Source organism: Gopherus flavomarginatus, unplaced genomic scaffold (genome assembly GCF_025201925.1).
Source record: "Gopherus flavomarginatus isolate rGopFla2 unplaced genomic scaffold, rGopFla2.mat.asm mat_scaffold_34_arrow_ctg1, whole genome shotgun sequence".
Taxonomy (NCBI): domain Eukaryota; kingdom Metazoa; phylum Chordata; order Testudines; family Testudinidae; genus Gopherus; species Gopherus flavomarginatus.
In genome coordinates, this window is record NW_026115061.1 from 2,762,641 (window position 1) to 2,782,520 (window position 19,880).

General features: G+C 49.8%; 1 non-coding gene across 1 annotated transcript; it reads left to right on the forward strand.

The window, feature by feature from the left end:
• Positions 1-13,684: 13,684 nt before the first annotated feature.
• On the forward strand, positions 13,685-13,772 carry TRNAS-ACU (transfer RNA serine (anticodon ACU)). Its single transcript has one exon. It is a non-coding gene; the product is annotated as a tRNA-Ser (tRNA).
• The last annotated feature ends 6,108 nt before the right edge of the window (positions 13,773-19,880 follow it).

Here is a 19,880-nt window from a genome sequence, read left to right on the forward strand (position 1 = left end):
TTCTCTTGCTCTTTGTCAGCAAGGAGAAGAAAAAGAAGCTCTCCCTCAAGCTGGAGTCACACGGGCGAGGTAAGGACGACTTTCTGAGTTTTGGCTCTAGTCCTCTGCCCTGCCAGCTGACGTATCGAGGGGCTACCACCACATTCTCTAGATTTGTCCATCAGTCTGTGCCAGAGTGAGCAACAACCCAGTAGGTGGAGTTTCTGTAGTGTAGTGGTTATCACATTTGCCTCACATGCAAAAGGTCCGTGATTCAAAACCAGGCAGAAATATGCAGGCTTCCTTTTCCCAGATCCCCTTGTTATTCAGAAAAGGCACTCCTCCTATTGGCCTGTCCCTGGGATAACTCCAACCCCTGCATGACAGAGGATGCTGACAGCAGTGGAGAAAGCACCTTGGTGTCAGGCTGGAGAACCTAGAGTAGTTAGGCCAGTCACCATTTGGAGGCTTGTGGCTTGACCACCTCTGCTGTTGGAGGTTGGCCTATAGAGGCTCTCACTTCCTGCTGGGCTCCTTTGCGTGACTGGCCAAAGGAGGAAGTGAGGCAGGAATGGGGCAATAGAGGAAAGTTGAGCTGAGGAAGACAGGGAAGAAGCTATGCGGCTAAGTGGGGTTAGTAGAGCACCACCCTTCATTCTGCAAAGCCTGGGGAGGTGTGGTTGGCTGCTGGGAGGTAGAATCCTGTGCCTGCCTCTTGGCTTCCCAGGAGTGGCTACTTGCAGCCCAGGAGAAGAAGGGAGGTTCTGGTTGAAAGGAAAACAAGCAAAGCTGAGTCCAAGTGGAGAATGGCGGCTCCTTTATGGCCAATCTGGGGGCATGACTGATGGTTTTAGAGGTGGAGGCTGGGCTGGCTGTGAGCAACTGGGATCCAGGAATCCCCCACCTGCCCTTCTGAGGGCTGAACCCATGGAGGTGCGGTTGGCTGCTGGGAGACAGACCCCTGTGGCTGCCTGTTGGCATCCCAGGGATGGCTACTTGCAGCCCAGGAGCAGCGGGGTTCTGGGGGGAAGGAAAAGCAGCAATGGTGAGGCTGAGTGGGCTCCTTTCTGGCCGAGATGGTGGACTGTGGTGAGTCTGGGAGTTGCCTGTAAGCCATAAGTGGACGTAGTGCAGTGAAAACTGCTGCTCCATTCTGGCCGACCTGGGGGCGCCATGGATGACTTGGGAGTGTGGGACAGGGCACTGGCTGTGAGCAAATGGGATCCAGGAAGCTCCAGACTGCCCCTCCAGGGGCCGAGTCTTCTTCTCTCCTGCCATGGGGAGCCCGACCTTAAGCCTGCCCAGCACGTGCAGCAGCTCGAGCATTAAGCCTTCCTGTGTGCATAACTGAACTACGCCCTACTGTAATAAGGTGTAAAGTTTAGATTGTTAATTTATCTTTAATTTCCATGGTAATTTACTTTGATCTTTTATTTCTACCACTTATAATCCTTAAAACGCCATCTTTCTGTAGTTAATAAATCTATTTTATGCTCTACTTAAACTGGTGTATTTTGCTTGAAGTTCTTGGGAAATCTCAGCTCCATTACAAGGCTGGTTCATGTACTATTCAAAGTGAGGGAGGGGTGGACCCTGTGTAATAAACTCACACTGATCAGGCTTCTGATTAAGGCAAGATGGTATGATCCACGGGTGCAAGGCTGCAGAGCTGTAGGGGGGCGACTTTCTATCATTAGTGTTATGAGTGGCTGCAGAAGCATTCATGTAATTCAGTTGGCTGTGTCCCTACCTACGGATGTCTGTGTAAGTGCAATATCTGCCAGAGATTCACAGCTTGTCTCAGCATCACATGTGTGAGAGGGAGCCCAGGTGGTGGGACAAAGGGCTCAGAGGTCCCACTGTTCACTTGCATCCCATAGATCCCATCACAGACTTTCAACAACCACAGCGGGTGCTCACTGAGACAGAGAGAGAGATGCCAAAATAGTGATCTCCAGTGCCAGCAGACATCAAACTATCAGAAATTCTGTGAACAGAGAAGACCCTGCTAGTGGAAAATGCCTTTGAAAAAGGCCCTTCTCTCCCCAGCTGTGGTCGTACAGTGCTCAGTGCTCTGCGTTGTGGCCTCAAGAGTCATGGATGCAAGTTGATTTACGATGACCTTTTCCTTGTCTCCACATTTCTTAGGTGCCTCTTCCAACACTTGTCAGAAAAAATGACCGGTTTCTTTTGGAAGCATTTGCACTGCAAGGCAGAGGCAGTCTTCTCTGCTTCTTCAAAAGATTGACCAAGAAGTGGGAGGAGTGGACAGATTTGGCCACACACCACTGGGTGCTGCATCTCTAACCTCTACTTTACCTGGCAAGTGCCTCTGGGACTTTTCTCCCAGCTGCTCCATTTTTCATCAGTGACAATCAAAAGGAAGATGTCATGACATCTGTGTGTAGACATCCCCAGCGAATCACAAGGACGTGTGGTGCAGGCTTTTGTGTTGCAGCAATTGCAGTCAAAGCAACCACCATGCCAATGCCAGTCACAGCAGCCTTTTCATCAACTCCAGGCTTGTGATTTGATTCTTTCCAATGTTTCTCTCCAAAGAAGCCTTTTCCTTAGCAAGCAATGACTTGGATACCAAGGGAGTTCTCTTCTGTTTCCTAGAAAGACACAGGAAAATGTGAGCAGAGGAGACAAAACCGGTAGAACAAGGTACTACTGGGAGTTGAACCCAGGATCGCCTGTTTACTAGACAGGTGCTTTAGCCACCCAAGCCATGGTGCCTGCCTTGAGAAAATACTTGCAACTGTTCCCTTTGATTGTCCAGGACAACACCTGCAAATTCCAAACTACAGACATTCCCCATTTCCCTCAAGACTTGCACGGAAGAACTGGCAGGCCAAGCCAGGATCTTCTGGTTACTAGGAAGACACTTCAGCCAGCTCTTCCCAAAGATCACTATCTAAAGACCTTTAAACAGCCTCTGCAGATGTTCACTGACAAAGAGATGCCAAAATAGAGTTCTCCACTGCCTGCAGCCATCACACTACCAGGAGTTCTGCGCACAGAGAGGCCCCTGCTGGTGGAAAAGGCTTTGGTAGAGACTCTTCTGACACCAGCCTGTGCTCATATACTGTTTAGCACTTTATGTTGTGACTTCAGCATCCACAGATGCCAGTTGAGTTGGGGGACATTTTTCCTGCCTCCACATTTGTCTAATGGCTCCTTTCAACACTTGCCACCAAAAAGACTTGTTTCTTTTGCAAGCAATGTGCAGCTAGGCAAAGGCAGTCTTCTCCATTTCCTCAGAAGATCACCAAGCTGTGGGGAGAGAAGACACATTCAGCCAAGCTGGATGCTGAATCTCCTCTTTGTTCAGCAGGTGTCTGTGAAGGACATAAATCTCCACCATGTAAAGGCAAGAATAGGAGTTTATTACACACAGAACTGGCAGAGTGTCACCTTGCTTATTAGGCTCAGAGACACTGTTAATTGATTACAATAGAATATATAGATTTTCCATGGGTGGGGGAAAGAGACGGGGTAGGGAGTTCCAAACTCTGGGATAGGTTTTGCAGCAAGACATGATAAGCACAGTAGCCAAAGGTTAACAGGTTACATAAGGTCTCCACCCATGGTCTCAAGTTAGCAAGTTAACATTTCATGAATAATTTGATAAAATGTTATTAGTATAAAATATCTATGCTGAATTCTGATTTGAGGTCCATAGGAAAGGAGCAACTCCTTTGATTGTCCTCCAGGTACATTCCTCGGGTTTAAAGCAAAGAAACAGTGAAAGTATATGGCAGTAAAGATTGTTTTCTGTGTGTCTTAAGGCAAGACATTGGTCCCTGGGAAGGGAGGTGGAAGGATGCCATATCTTATATTGACATCTGCCAACTTTTCATAAACTCGAGGTTGGAACTCTGGGAAGAACGTCTCCCTACAGAAGAGACTTACACAATAGGAACAGGGATTCTTTGTTCAATCTGCAACTCTGAATAAGGTACAATGCTTTAGTTCTTAGCTCCAACACCTGGCAATTTGCTGACCAAGCCTATCTTAGCAACCAAGGCTTTCTGTTTACCCAGCTTTCTTTTAGCTGGTCACTATTTGCTAGGCTTCTGGTCCCTTGATTATACTCTGAACTTTGGGTCTGGAAAAGAGCTGGCACAATCCATAGACCAGGTTGTTATATAATATGCACATGAATTTTAACCCTTCACATACAGTAATGGCAAAGTTCTTGGTTCAGGCTTGTAGAAGTGATGGAATAAACTGCAGGTTCAAATCAAGTCTCTGGAGTCCATCCACAGCTGGGATGGGTCATTCAGTCCCTTGTACAGAGCTTCAGTTTGTAGCAAAGTCCCTTCAGAGGTATGAAGCAGGACTGAAGACAAGATGGAGACGAGGCATCAGCCTTTTACAGTCTCTTGCCATGTGGTCTTTGTTTTCTTTGTCCCAAGGACACTCTATCCAGCACGTGGCATAGAAAAACCTTTGAGTTTTGTCCATAGGCAGGTCCCTGCATACCTTGCTGAGCCACAAGGCATATCTACCTTCTCTCAATGGGTTGATTGTAGAGCTGATGGTCCTTAATGGGTCATCAAGCAGGCTAGGCAGAACTGACACAAACTTGTCTGGCTGGGGTGTTCCTCGGAAGCATAGCACAACTTTGAATACAGACAGCATAGAGCCAATATTCATAAAGTCCACTACAAAAATGATACACATCTAGAGATAGCGTAATTATAATCAGCCAATCAGAACCTCTCCATAGACCCCTTTCACAACAACCTTTCTATCATATTGGCTGCAAATATAGAACAGTGGTCACAATGGTGATCTATAAAGTTACAGATTATGTCAATAACATCACAGGAGGTGACACGGCATCAGTGAGACTGATATTGGAATACTGTCTCCAGTTTTGGTGTCCTCATTTGAAAAAGATACTGTGAAATTGGAGCTGGGGCAGCAAAAAGCCACCAAAATGCTCTGAGGGCTGGAGAAAAATGCCTTCTAGTGAGCTATTGAAAGAGCTCCATCTGTTTAGCTCATCAAAAGAAGATTGAAAGGTGACTTCACTGAAGTGTTGAAGTGCCTTAATGGAGAGAAAAGATTGGGTATTAAAGGGCTCTTGAATGGAGCAGAGAAAGACATAACAAGACCCAATGATTGGAAGGTGAAAAGAGACAAATTCCTATTACAACTAAGGCACAAATAGTCAACAGCGAGGATGATTCCCAACAGGAACAAGCTACAGAGGACAGTGGTGGAATCTCCATCCCCTGAAGTCATTCAATGAAAACTAGATGCCTTTCCCCCAGAAGTATCTATTGTGTCATGCAGGAGGCCTGTGATATGCAGGGGGTCAGATTAGATGCTGTAATGGTCTCTTCTGGCCAGAAAGTAGACTAATTTTACAGATACTAGTTTTCGGAAAAACTGAGTGTAGCATTGGGAGCAGCGTCTGAAGTTTTACTGTCTAGCCAGCTTACTGCCTAGAACGAACGCTCCTTGAGTGGGGTGACCACAGGGAGTAGCTCAAACCTCCAAAGGGCCTGGCCAGGGAAATTGATGCTAGCCTTGGTACATGGACGCACACCGCCCAATTAATGTGCTTAGTATGGGCCTGTGTCCTCGACTTTATACAATTTCCAGAGCGTTGCACTGTGGGTAACTGTCCCATAGTTCCCGCAGTCTCCCCTGCCCATTGGAATTCTGGGTTGAGATCTCAATGCCTGATGGGGCAAAAATAGTGTCATGAGTGAGTCTGGGTAAGTGTCATAACTCAATCCTCCCTCCATGAAAACAACAGCAGACAATCATTTTGCGCCCTTTTCCCTGGATTGCCCGGGCAGACGCCATAGCACAGCAACCATGGAGCCCGTTCAGCCTTTTTTCACTGTCACCATATGTCTTCTTTATAGTGCTGACAGACGTGGTACTGCAGTGCTACAAGCAGCATCCCCTTGCTTTTTGCAAGTTAGCAAAGATGGTTACCAGCCCTACTGTACCGTCTGCTGCTTTGCAAGTTGACAATGACAGTTACCAGTTATACTGCACCATCTGCTGCTGTCATGGGTGCTCCTGGCTGTCCTCGATGGGGTCGGCCACGGGCTTATGGACAAAAATAGGAATGACTCCCCAGGTCATTCTCTTCTTTAAGTTTTGTCTAATGGAGAGTCAGTTCTGCCTAGATTATCAGGCAAGCCTACTAAAGAACCAGAGGGGCAAGCGGGCGCTCCGGGTCAGAGCCCTAGAGATCCCGCCGAAATGATGCGCTGCATGCCATTCTAGTGGGTGCCCCTGCAACAACCCTACCCATTGCTTCCCTCCTCCTCTACCCCTCCTGGGCTACCATGGCAGTTATCCTCCCATTTGTGGGATGAAGTAATAAAGAATGCAGGAATTTGAAACAACACTGACTTTATTGCTTCTGCAAGCAGGGATCAAAGGGGGGAGGGGAGCGCAGCCTCCAGCTGCTATGAATGAACCTGGGAGTCATTCCCATCTTTGTCCAGGCACCCCCGGCCGACCTCACCGAGGCCAGTCAGGAGCACTCAAGGGACGACGATGATGGATACCTGTCCTACTGTACCATCTGCCGTCCGCAAGGGAAGGGAAGGGGATGCTGCTGTGTAGTGCTCCAGCACCACATCTGCCAGCAGCATCCAGTAGACATACAGTGACACTGAAAAAAGGTGAGAGAGGATTTTTTCCCTTTGCTTTCATGGGGACAGAAGGCGGGGAAACGACATATACTCTGAACAACCAGCGACAATGTTTTTGACCCTTCAGGCTTTGGGAACTCAGCCAAGAATTCAAATGGTTTTTGGAGAGTGCGGGAACTGTGGGATAGCTACAATCCTCAGTCGCCCCTCCCTCCATGAGCGTCCATTTCATTCTTTGACTTTCTGGTACGCTTTTCTCAGTTCCTTAAGTTTCAGCACTGCGTTGAGTCCCTATTGTGGCCTCTGTCCATCATAGCCTTGGAGATTTTTTCAAATGTGTTGGTATTTCGTCTTTTGGAACGGAGTTCTGATAAAACAGATTCATCTCCCCATACAGAGATCAGCTTCAGTATCTCCCGAACAGTCCATGCTGGAGCTCTTTTTTGATTCTGGGACTGCATAGTCACCTGTGCTGGTCAGCGCTCCACGCTGGACAAACAGGAAATGAAATTCAAAAGTTCACGGGGCTTTTCTTGTCTACCTGGCCAGTGCATCCGAGTTCAGATTGCTGTCCAGAGCAGTCACAATGGTGCACTGTGGGATAGCGCCCAGAGACCAATACCGTCAAATTGCAGCCACACTAACCCTAATCTGACATGGCAACACTGATTTCAGCACTACTCGTCATCAAGGAGGAGTACAGATACCGGTATTAAGAGCCCTTTATATCAATATAAAGGGCTTCTTTGTGTGGACGGATGCAGGGTTAATGTGACATAAACTCGTAGTGTTGACCAGGCCAGAGAGAGCAGCAGGTTTCCCCTTTTGTTTCCTGCTTTCGTTTCCTTGACTAGTTTCTCCTCTGCACCAACTTGCTGTATTTGTTTGTGAGTCTGACTAGCTCAGTTGGTAAAGTATCAGACTTTTAATCTGAGGGTTCAAGTCCCTGGTCAGGTAATAAACTACTCATTATATCTTAAAAATCTGTCTTTCTGGAGTCTTCTTTGATGTTTTTTCTCTTCAGGATTTTGCCTTTTCTAAGAAGGACCTTTGTGTGTGGGGGATTGAAGGGGCAACTTCCTGACAGCCCCTCTGTCCTTGCAGGCTGGAGGAATAAAGGCCTCTGGGCATATAGCATGTTCCTCCCCTGCACGCACACACACAAAATATCCCTATGGAATTAGAATCACCTGCTGCCTTCCCCTGTTCTGCTGGACCCCAAATGAGGATACTCTTCAGCCTAAACCCATGTCCCCTCTTTGCCCAGTGCCCCTCAGTCCCAACCCTCAGTCCCTCCTATGCTCACTGCTTCTCACTCCCAACCAGAGCCTGCTCCTCTTCACCCTTCTCCTCTGTCCCAACCCACAACCCCCTCCTATTCCCAGTGCCCCTCAATCTCAACCCACAGCTCCTTCCTTTCCCCCAGCAGGAGGTGCTTCAGACCCCCTCAGGAAGATTTTCTTGCAAGGTTTCGTGTATGAGTCTTCACGTGGATTTTACAGTATGTTGGGAATATGTTGGGTTGCTTGCCAAAATGATCACTTTTGGCTGGTGTTGGATTCCCAGTCTCCTTGTTATTGGGACAGGAGAAATATAGGGTTGTTGTCCTTGTTGTGTGAATCGAGGGCAGCAGAACTGTGCTTGGCAGACCCAGATGGAGGGACTAACCCTCAATTCAATAGCACTTGCTAGGCAGGGGACATTGGTTCCAAAGCCAAGTGGGCTGGGGCCTGAGTCTTCATGCTAAAATTTATGTGTTAGACCAACTTTAGGACAGGGTGGCTGTGGAGGGGTGAGTGAGTCCCTAGACAACATAGTGAGTACGGTGCCTTCTTATTTTCCCCCTTTTCCACCCAGGATGGCAGATGAACTCTACAGAGGCACCTCTGGGCTTGCACTGACTAAGGAGAACAGCTGTGAGTGGGGTGCAGAGAGGAGATGGCTCATGTTAAATGACTTTTGGTTGCTGGACTTACGAACCTTAGGGAGAAGGACACTGCCCAGCTTATTTGTGGGTGGGTCTTTTCCTCATAGTTTAGGTTTATGTGTTGGGGCTGCTGACATGACTTCTGCTAACCCTGGGCTTGCATTGCAATGTAGACGTACCCTGAGAGTGCAGCTATACTGAGATAAAATCCCTGTGGCCTGGCTGGCCTGGATGATCTGATTTGGGCTCCTGGGGCTCAGGTTGTGAGGCTAAAAACTGCAGTGTAGACATTTGGGCTCAGACTGGAGCCCAGGCTCGGAGACCCTCACCCCTTGTGGAGTCTCAGAGGCTGGGCTCAAGCCCAAGTGTCTACACTGTAATTTTATTACCCTGTAGCACAAGCCCCACAAGCCTGAATCAGCTGACCCAGGGTTTGAGAATAGTGACTTGGGTGTGCTAATGGCAGTGTAGACATAATGCTAGGCTATGTCCACACTGCAATGAAACATCCAGGGCTGCCCCATGCCAGCTCCGGCTCCTGGGGCTTGGGCCGTGGGGTGGTAAATTTGCAGTGTAGACATCTCAGCTCAGGCTCAATACCGGGGTCTGGGACCCCACAAGGTTGGGAGGGAGTTTAGCAAGCAAAAAGGGTAAAATGGCAGTGGAGTATTACCGTGGACTCAGTGGCATTTCTCCATTGGTCTGTCTGCTTTTGGGCAGGAACAATAACACGTCCTGCTGCTTTTGTTGTTTCAAAGGGCGGTTTAGGATTTTCATTCTCAGACACTGGGCACAAAGCAGGACTCAACCCTCAATGCAAATTAAATGAGCTGCCCACAGATTCTGGCAGCCACAATGAGCATTTGGTGCGAGAGCTCAGACCTGCCCCTGTCTCAGAGGGAGGGGGTCAGCTGCGAGGGGACTGGACCACTGTCCTATCAGCTCTTATCTCCCAAACTTTCAATAACTCTATTATCAGTGGCTCTGAGCATAATTTAAAACATAAGAAAAACCACACTGGGCTGGACCAAAGGCCCATCTAGCTCTGAATCTTGTCTTCTGACAGTAGCCAATACCATGTACCCCAAAATCCACTCCCCAAGGGACCTGAACCCAGGATCTCTTGCTTACAAGGCAAGTGCTTGAGCCAGCTAAGCCATGGTGCTTGCATCTGGTTAAAACACAGTGTCTGACCACCTTCGGTCGGCAGCTCGTGGCTGGTGTACACACTGCAATGCCACATCTGCTGACAAAACTGCCCTGTTTTGGTGACAAAATAAAACCACTTCGATGAGAGGCCTAGAGCTTTTTGCAGCAAACTTAAAGGGACAGAGTGCCAGTGTAGATGCTGCCGTTCATTATATAACCATAACTGGCCTCCTCCAGTATCCCATAATGCCTGCCGTGAACTCGCCTGCCCTGCACTCTGCTACAGAGCCATGGGACCCTCCCCTTTCATAGCTCCAGGAAGTTCTGACAGCTAAGCCTGCTGCTCTGCTCCGGCAGCCAGGAGCAAATCTCTGCCGTGGATGCTGCTCTCTCCCGCCCTGCAAACACAGAGCAGGTGGCAGGAGCTTCCTTACAGTGGGGGCGGTGGGGCATTGGCATCTGAACTGTGACAACCCCATGATACCCCTTCCTTCGAGGAGGCTCTTACCTTCTAAACAGGGACGGCTGTTTTCTAGTAAAATCACTACAAGAGAAGGAGAAAACTCAAAAGAGGTTCCTCCTGGCGCTCACGTCCGTGAACCCAAATACTCTCTCAGTCCTCAAAGAGATACCTGGAGAAGGAGACTTGCTGAAGCAAAGCCCCAAGGGTCTCTGAGGTTTCCCTGGCCCCTCACCCCTGTCTTGCCTGGCTGATGTCAGCATCTCTCTGTGAGGTCACCACCTCCCCACCACCTTGGACCAATAGTCTGAGGTCCTGCAAAAGGCCTTTGTGATGTCACTGTCACACCCCTCCCTTGCTGTGCCAGTGTCTTGCCCCTGGCCTGGACCTTTGGAGGTTTGAGCTACTCCCTGTGGATCACCCCACTCAAGGAGTGTTCGTTCTAGGCAGCAAGCCAGCTAGACAGGAAAACATCAGACGCTGCTCCCAATGCTACACTCTGTTTTTCAGAAATTAGTCAACTTTATGGCCGGAAGAGACCATTAGACCCCCTGCATATCACAGGCCTCCTGTATGACACAAGAGCTACTTTGGGGGCAAAAACATTCCAGAAAGGCATCTAGTCTTCATTAAATGACATCAGGAGATGGCGAATCCACCACTTACCTTGGTAGCTTGATCCTGTGGTGAATCATCCTCACTGCTGAATTTTTGCACCCTATTTGTAATATGAATTTCTCTTTTCACTTTTCGGCCATTGGGTCTTGTTATGCCTCTCTCTGCTCGATTAAAGAGCTCTTTAATACCCAGTCTTTTCTCTCCCTGAAGGCACTTCAACACTTCAGTGAAGTCACCTTTCAATCTTCTTTTGATAAGCTAAACAGGTTGAGCTCTTTCACTATTCACTAGAAGGCATTTTTCTCCAGACCTTAGAACATTTGGTGGCTCTTTGCTGCCCCAGCAGAGCAGTTTGCAGGGACCACTGGAGTGGTTCATGGAATGGCTGGTGGAGTGGAGCGGCTCAGACTCCCTACTTGCAAGAGGGGAAGTATTGCCTCCTAGAGGCACCCAGGGGGGTGATGTGTAATTGTCCCAGGTCACTGGGTGGGGGCTCGAGCCAGTTTTGTATTGTTTTATTGAAGCAGAACCCCTAGATACTAAACCCAGCCCTTGTTTCTGCCAACTCAGAGGGGCAGAAGAGTTTCAGGAATTTATCACACAACCCTCCCTGTTCCCATGGGGAGAATCTAGGGACGAGGGAGTCATTCCTCACCTGTGCTCCCAGAAGAACTGCTAGGACTCCTTCCTGCCAGCTACTCACTCCTGGATTCACCCTCAGCTCCTGGGATCTTTCTGCTCCAAAGGCTCCAGAGGCCCATGAGTTGGGAGGGCGTCACTGCACAGTCTGAAACACAAGGGAGGATTCTGGAATTGAAGGAAGGAGCAAGAAATGGAGAGGAAAGAAACAGAGAGAAAACGCCTCATCTCTCTCCCCTCCCCGTCCCAGCAAGAAATGTTACCAAGGATCAGCGTTAGGGGAAATGGTGCCTTGGGTAAAACTTAGACTTTGGCACTTCCCCATCACCCCTAGACGATCCCCCTCTCCCTTTACCCCCTAGCTCTGGCACTCCCAACCCTTGTGCCTTCTTCACCCCAACTCCTGCCCCCTCCTGTGCCCTAACCCCTACACTGTGTCCCCTTTGCCCTTAACTCCCATACTCCCCTCTTGTGCCACCAACCACTGCCCCCTCCTGAACCCCCTTGACCCCTAACCTCTGCACCCCTTCCTGTGCCACCAGCCACTGCCCCCTTCTGAATTCCCTTCGCCCCAACCCCTGCACCCCCTCCTGTGCCACCAGCCACTGCCCCTCTCCTGCACCCCCTTCACCCCAACCCCTTCCCCCGCTCTTTTGTCCCCAACCCCTGCGCCCCCTCCTGCACTCACGTGCGGACAGTGATCTGTGTGCATGGAGCAGCTAGCATTGCTCCTCCCTGGGATGCTGCTCCTCCGGGTGCCCCTAGGGGCTGTGGGGGTGGGGAGATGAGAAGTGACGTCATCCGAGCTCCCTGCATCCAGGTCACTTTCCTCAGCTGGGCTGCATAAGGGGAGGGCAGAGAGCAGCAGCTTCTGATGCTCCCCTCACAGCACAGCCCAGGTGGGGAAAGTGACCAGGACGAATGGAGCACATAGTGTTGCTCCTCACTTCCCCCAACCCTCTATGGGCCCATGGAGGAGCATTGGGGCAGGGGAGTGCAGTGAGCACCTTTGCACTCCCACACGGTGCCCTTTGACCCCCTGGAGCCTTGGGTGGCTGCTGGTTGAACCACCCCTAGTGCCGGCCAGGCTCCCCAGCACAAGCAGCAGAAAACACAGGGAGACTGGCCCCACACTGAGGAGCGGTAGCCTAGGCGGCACGTAATGGAGGTCGGGGGGGCTCAGTCTCCCCAAACCTTGCATCACCAAGGGGACAGTGGGGCCCATGACTGGGACCCCGGCCAAATTAGGCCACCCTGCAAAAGTCTGCCCTATGTCAGCCCCAGGGCTGGAGGAACTCCCACTCCCTGCTACAGCCCAGGGGCTGCAGCAGGGGTACGGATCTTCTCTGGTATCAGGGCCGCAGCGGGGCAGGGGTAAAGGAGTGACAGGGTGGGGCTGGTGGGGGAAGGGGTGGAACAGGGGTGATAGTGGATGGGGCTATGGGTGGAAGGGGGCAGAGCCACAGACAGAAGGAGGTGCATGGTTCTGGTGCTGGGGCCCCCACACTTGTTCTCCCTTTCCCTGGGCTTTGGCATCACTAGCCCCTGCTTAGCGAGTAGGGTTCAGTGGTCCCCATAATGTGGGGTATGACTCCTAGGGAGACACAAAGGAACATTCATGGGGGCACCTCAGGGCCTGAGTCAGCCCCCATGGAGGGCAGGGAGGAAGTACCGCTCAGCCTCACTCTGTCCCAGCTCTTCCCCAACCCCACCCTCAGTCTGGGCCTCTGGCTCCCAGCCCAGCGATGACCCCCTTGCCCCTGTCCGCACCCCTCTCCCCAGGAAGCAACAGCCCCACTCCCAGCCCTGCTTCTCGACCGTGGCTTCCGAGGGGCCACAGCCATGGCTAAGAGGGCACAATGTGAAATATTTGGGGACCACTGTTTTAGCGTGATGTCCTCAATCCTTCTCTGCAGTCCAATAAAAGCTATTCCTCACCCATCTACCCCTCCATCAGGATGGACTAGGTCTGTTCTGCTGCCCTTCACTCATACAGGAAGGAGAATAACATTTTATTCCACTCAATCCTAAAGTGATTTGTAACCCAAGACCATCCCAAACGGGTCATTTTGGGGAAGCGGCCCCATCATGCTGCATAGCTAGGCAGAGTAGGTGTGTCTATGCAAACACGGTCTGTTCCTGAAGTCTTTCCCCAGCTCCTCACTAGATGTGAGGGGGGAGCTCATTCAGACCCTGCTTACGCTTAGTATTTAAAACTCCTTTGTGTCCCTATCCCTGTCGGCCTTAGATTTCTCCTCCTGTCCTTTTTGTTACAGCTCAGATGAGGTGGCCCAGTGGTTAAGGTGATGGACTACTAATCCTTTGTGCTTTGCATGCATGGGTTCAAATCCCATTCTTAGTGGATGCATTTAGTCTTGACTCTTCCTTTATAGACAACCATCTCCCCACTTGGTACAATAACAGACACAACAATGTAGCTTCTTGCAAACAAAAACCTTCTCAGAAACTCCAACACCCCCCCCCCGGCTTTAAATAAAATGTCTAAATCCCAGATTTCTAAAAAATGTCTCTAGTTCTGTATTTCGTAATTTTTATCTTAAAAGCTAATGTTTCCTCAAGCTGAATAAGGCAACGCTTCAAAGGAAAATGTTAGAAATGGTAGGGGAGAAATAGGAAAGGAAAAAGCCCCTTTTCTCAGGAGATACAAACTCGACTCCCTCCTGTCTCTATCACCAGTGGATTTTGCCTCCCTCCTTCTGAGGTGTAAATAAAATAAAGAGGAGACAAGTTGGTTTGGCACAAACAAAGGTAAGTGTAGTCAGGGTAAAGGTACAGAAAGCTGGGGGAACAGGGGAAAATGCAAACTTAATGAATACAATGAAACAGTGACTGGGTTTGAGAGCTTAACGCTCAGGCCCATAAACCCTCCCTTGGAAACTAGAAAACACAAAACAATGCCCCAACACAGAAACCTTTCCCCACTGTTCAGGTGCAGTGGATCCCAGGTGCCGGCGCGACACCCAGGACCTTCCACTCTCCCGCTGATTTAGAACCGTTGAGGAGGAGCACTGGGGAGTCCAGACGATGGTTGGGTTTCGTTGCTGGCACGGAGGCCCTCTGGGATGCTGGACACCAGGAATGCAGGACGGCAGGAATGGGGGTGACAGGCCTCCTGTTCCTCAGTCTCACGGTGGGACCGAGGGGGTTCTTCACTCTCCGGCTTGGGAGCACTGTGAAGACACGACCGTGGACGGGTGACTCAGAGATTCCCTCCTTCCTCATCACTGCACAACTGTTATCTTTTGTCTGAGCCAGGCAGAGTTTATCTTCATCACGTTCTATCCATCCACTTCTCAAAGTGTCATGTGATGAAGCATTCTCCGTTGTCTGTGCTTGGAGATGATGCTTTGACTTCTTTAATCCTCTATCAGAGTCGCTATGAGTGGAGATGAAAGTGTCAAAGACCTGGGAGAGGAATTCAAATGGATCCCAAACACAGTGCGATCATTGGGAGTTTAAATCCCAGGTTCCATCTATTGGCAAAGCCACTTCTAACAAGGTAGCTGTTTTGTCCCCCATTATGGCACAAGTTTGAAATATGGGCAGCATAGAGCCAATATTCATAACATCAACTACAAAAATGATACACATCTAGAGATAGCATCATTATAATCAGCCAATCAGAACCTCTCCATAGACCCCTTACAAAACAACCTTTCTACAATATTGACTGCAAATATAGAACAGTGGTCGCAACGGTGATCTATACAGTTACAGATTATGTCAATAACGTCACAGGAGGTGACATGGCATCAGTGAGACTGATATTGGAATAGCTTTCAGTTTTGGTGTCCTCATTTGAAAAAGATGTTGTGAAATTGGAGCTAGGGCAGCAAAGAGCTACCAAATGTTCTGAGGGCTGGAGAAAAATACCTTCTAGTGAGCTATTGAAAGAGCTCAACCTGTTTAGCTTATGAAAAGAAGATTGAAAGGTGACTTCGCTGAAGTGTTGAAGTGCCTTAATGGAGAGAAAAGATTGGTTATTAAAGGGCTCTTGAATCTAGCAGAGAAAGGCATAACAAGACCCAATGATTGGAAGGTGAAAAGAGACAAATTCCTATTACAACTAAGGCACAAATAGTCAACAGCGAGGATGATTCACCACAGGAACAAGCTACCAAGGAAAGGGGTGGATTCTTCATCTCCTGATGTCATTTAATGAAGACTAGATGCCTTTCTGGAATGTGTTTACCCCCAAAGTAGCTCTTGTGTCATACAGGAGGCGTGTGACATGCAGGGGGTCAGATTATATGATCTAATGGTCTCTTCTGGCCAGAAAGTCGACTAATTTCTGAAAAACTGAGTGTAGCATTGGGAGCAGCGTCTGATATTTTCCTGTCTCGCTGGCTTACTGACTAGAATGAACGCTCCTTGAGTGGGGTGATCCACAGGGAGTAGCTCAAACCTCCAAAGGTCCAGGCCAGGGGCAGGACATTGGCACAGCAAAGGAGGGATGTGGCAGTGACATCACAAAGGCCTTTTGCAGGACCTAAGACTTATTGGTCCAAGGTGATGGGGAGGTGGTGACCTCACAGAGAGATGCTGACATCAGCAAGGCAGGACAGGGGTGAGGGACCAGGGAAACCTCAGAGACCCCTGTGGCTTTGCTTCAGCAAGTCTCCTTCTCCAGGTCTCTCTTTGAGGACTGAGAGAGTATTCGGGTTCACGGACGTGAGCACCAGGAGGAACCTCTTTCGAGGTTTCTCCTTCCCTTTTTGTGATTTTACTAGAAAACAGCCGTCCCTGTTTAGAAGGTAAGAGCCTCCTGGAGGTTTGAAAGCTGTTCAGTCTGATCCATCTGGTGACAGGTGAATTCGAAGCATGGAAAACACGAGCTTAAGGAGGCAGAATTTTATTCTGCACCTGGGATTTTGTCCCTTAGAATCACTGGGGACATTAGGGTTTGTCCTTTTTGTTTCACCTCTTCCTCCATCGCTCCCTCCCTCCTTTGTCTTCTCTTGCTTCCTTTGTCCTTTTACCTGTTCCCCTCCCAACACCAGGAGGGAAGGGGAGAGAGAGAGTGTGTGTGTGGTTTTTTTAGTTTTTTGCAGGGCAGTGCTCTGCAGTTCTCACTGTGGGAGGTCTACCCAAAAATGTGAGGCTGAACTATTGCTCGGGAAGTGATCCCCACTGGTGACCTGGGCCATCCTTTGGGCTCCCTGGTGAGATCCCTCAGCCTCCCATCCTCAGTCTCTACCCTTATTGGCTGAGCCGGGGGTTATTGACAGGGAGGAGACTCAGGTCCTTGTTTTTCTCTTTATAAATCAAAACCAGTTCTATGTTTGATGAATTTTGCCGCTTCTCTGCATTAGTTGTCTCTGAGCAGTTCATGATTCTCTCTAACATTGCAGTTCTCCTCAAATACTTGCTGAATAGTTACTGTCACTGTTGTAGGTCTGGAGCTCATCTGAGAGCACTTTATTCAGGTCATTCAGTGTCTGAAATTCAAGATCCAATGGGTAGTTTGAAAATCAGGGCTCTTGGGTCCTATTCCCAACTCTGCCTCTGACTGGCTGTGTGACCTAAAACAAGTCAATTCTCCTTTCTCAGCCTTAGCTTCTCCCTCTTTCAAGTAGAAATAATAATGATCCGCTCTTACCTACCTGACGGTGGGTGGAGGATGGGGATCCATTGGAGAGTGTCACTAGGAGTAGGGCATAATATGAGGTGTCCTATCACGTTTACTCAGAGCACATTAACACGTAATAGAATAGCTGAAATAGTCTATTTTATTTGCATTTTTTTATTTTGAAATTGTTAAGAGCAGCAATGACTTAGCTCAGACTGAAGCATCTTATCTAATGTTTGAGATCTAAGTGTCTCCTCTTTGTGTGCGAGGAGACAATTTAACACACTCTGACAAACAGGAGATGCTTTTGTTTTGCAATACAATATTTTTGCAAAGAACTTTCATCCCACTTGTTATGATTTTGAGAAACAAACCGGATTAGTCTGAATGGGATTTTCTAACAGAAATGGATTCAATGAAATTTCCCCACCATCTCGATTCCTGAGCTCTATCCCTGCCTCTGGGGGGGGGAGGGTTATTGTCTGTTAGAACAGGAGTCAGGACTGGTGGCTTCTCTTTCTGGCTCTGCCACCACCTTACTGTGTAGGCGCTTGAGTAGGTCATTTTCCTTCTCTGCACTTCAGGCTCCTCCCATCAGTCCAATGGGAACAGGGACAGTTCTCAAACTCCGGGCAGTTGTGAGCCTGAGTGAGATAAGGGGCGTTAATGCCCTCTGTGAAGAAGAAAGGGGAGTTTCACAGTGTTTAGCACCAAGGAATTCTAAAGTTTGCTAAAATGTCTAGTCTATGGAAACAAGAAATGGTCGGGGCCAATCTTTAACCAGTGCCTTTTTAAAAGCCCATTCAGGGATGTGAGTCCCTGTCTTTCAGGTACCTGGGGTTCTTTGCCAGCAGGAGAGAAGAGGTTCCTGCCTCTTTTTTTGTGGCCTTGACAAACCAGGTGCTGTGCCCCAGTTCTCGTCTGAGATCCCTGAAAAAGAACAACTTCCCATCCATGAACAAGACAGGACCTTTCTCTAAAAGGGGAACAAAGAGACCCCTGAGACTTACAGACTAGCTAGCCTCACTGCCATTGCTGGAGAGATCCTGCAATACATTCTTAAGCACTCAGTTTGTCAGCAGCACCTACAGAATAGTTTGGTTCTTAGGACTAGTGAGCATGGATTTGTCAAGAACAAATCATTCCAAACCAATCCTCTTTCCTTCTTTGGCAGGGTTTTGGGCCTGGTGGAGGTGGGTAAACAGTAGATGGGATCTAGCTTGGGGTTGCTAAGGCTTTTGACACAGTCCCGTAGCACATTCTCACAAGCAAACGAGGGAAATGCAGTCCAGCTGTAATCAGTGTAATGTTGGTGCAGAGCTGGTTGAAAGCCCAGACTCCAGGAGCCCTTCTCCATGTTTGGCTGTCCAACGGAGAGGGTGTACCTAGTGGGTCCGGCAGGGATCAGTCCGCGGTCTGACACTATTCAATATTTTCATGAATGATTTGGAAAATGCAGTGGAGAGCATGCTTCTAAAATTTGCAACTGACACCAAGCACTTAGGAGCACAGGGTTGGAATTCAAAACGCCCTTAACAAATTGGACACTTGGTCTTCTTGAGCCAAACTCCATGGTTGGGCCCCTCTCTCTAGACTGGGCTGAAGTGAAACCCCAGAGCCAAACACTCCTCCCAGGTACCGAGCTCTGACCTTGAATGGTCAGATGCTGCTTAGCACTGTCAGAGCAGCTTTTGCTGGGGGATTCTCCCAGCACTTTCCAATAGCGGGAAAGTATGAAATCCCCATTTGACTGCTGGGGACAGAGCCCTAGAGTGTGGAGCAACTTGCCGAAAGTCCCTCCAGGAAAAGGAAAACAACCAGCAGTGGAACCAATAGGAAACCCAGCAATGGAACTCAGGAGTCCTGGGGGTGTGCTAAGGTGTCCTGATGTCCCGATTTTATAGGGACAGTCCAAATTTTGGGGTCTTTTTCTTATCTAGGATTCTATTATCCCCACCCCAGTCCCGATTTGTCACATTTGCTGTCTTGTCACCCAAGAGTGTGCACATGTGTGGGTCCCAGCTGCCTGCCCCCTTCATTGAAGCAGATGTGCATGGTTACAGCCCTGGGAACTGCAGGGCACCAGTGGACATGGAGTTGGCTGGAGGTAGGGTCTGGCTGCAGGCAGGGCAAGGGATGCGGGGCTGGCTGGCTTCAGGCTGGGGGGTGCATCAGGGGTTGGCTGGAGACAGGGTAGGGGGTGCGGGGCTGGCTGCAGACAGGGGGTGCAGGGCTGGTGCAGGCTGGGGGTGTGTGGGGCCTGGCTGGCTTTGGGCAGGGCCACAGGGGGTAGCGGCAGGAGTTGGCTGGAGACAGGGCAGGGGGTGTGTCAGGGGCTGGCTGTGGGGCTGGCTGCAGGCAGGGCAGGGAGGATGCGGCTGGTGCGGGCAGGGCAGAAGGTGCAGGGCTGGATGGAGACAGAGGCTGGCTGCGAGCAGGGCAGGGCAGGGCAGGGGGTGCAGGGCTGGCTGCAGGCAGGGCATGCGGCAGGGACCGTGCAAGGATGTTTCATGCCGTAGGCGAAACTTCCACCTTGCGCCCTCCTCCCCCACGCCCCCGCCCTAAGGTGCCCCACCCATTGTAGCTCCCACCTCCACCCTGAGGCGCCCCTCTTGTGGCAATTCCCCCGCTCTGCCCTGCAGCACCCCCCCCCTCGCCCCAGCTCACCCCTGCTCCGAGCACGAGCACTCCAAGAACACCGTGACCACTTCGCTTCTCCTGCCTCCCAGGTTTGCGGCACCTAAGCCTGCCAGGTAGTCAAACACCCTCCTCTGAGCCACAGCAGCCCTGACAGTTGACAATAGAGGCACCTTAACCCCTGAGTTCCTTCAATGTGTCTCCCTCCGGGGTCCAGCTCTGATCACCAGATACTCGGGGTATGTCTAT